The sequence below is a fragment of the Oncorhynchus nerka genome, unplaced genomic scaffold, assembly GCF_034236695.1.
Source record: "Oncorhynchus nerka isolate Pitt River unplaced genomic scaffold, Oner_Uvic_2.0 unplaced_scaffold_4093, whole genome shotgun sequence".
Lineage (NCBI taxonomy): Eukaryota > Metazoa > Chordata > Actinopteri > Salmoniformes > Salmonidae > Oncorhynchus > Oncorhynchus nerka.
The window spans coordinates 1-570 of NW_027037279.1; positions in this window are offsets into that span (position 1 = coordinate 1).

A 570-nucleotide genomic window follows, 5' to 3' on the forward strand; every position below is an offset into this window, starting at 1 on the left:
TCTAGATCAGAGCAGTAGGGGATGAACTGGTGGCAGTAGGGATGACCAGGTATGTTCTCTTGATAAGTGTGTTTAGTGAGTTCTCTAGATCAGAGGCAGTAGGGATGTTCAGGTATGTTCTCTTGATAAGTGTGTTTAGTGAGTTCACTAGATCAGAGGCAGTAGGGATGTTCAGGTATGTTCTCTTGATAAGTGTGTTTAGTGAGTTCTCTAGATCAGAGGCAGTAGGGATGTTCAGGTATGTTCTCTTGATAAGTGTGTTTAGTGAGTTCACTAGATCAGAGGCAGTAGGGATGACCAGGTATGTTCTCTTGATAAGTGTGTTTAGTGAGTTCACTAGATCAGAGGCAGTAGGGATGACCAGGTATGTTCTCTTGATAAGTGTGTTTAGTGAGTTCACTAGATCAGAGGCAGTAGGGATGACCAGTGTTTAGTGAGTTCTCAGATTGATAGGTATGTTCTCTGATAAGTGTGTTTAGTGAGTTCTCTAGATCAGAGGCAGTAGGGGATGACCAGGTATGTTCTCTGATAAGTGTGTTTAGTGAGTTCACTAAGTGTGTTTAGTGAGTT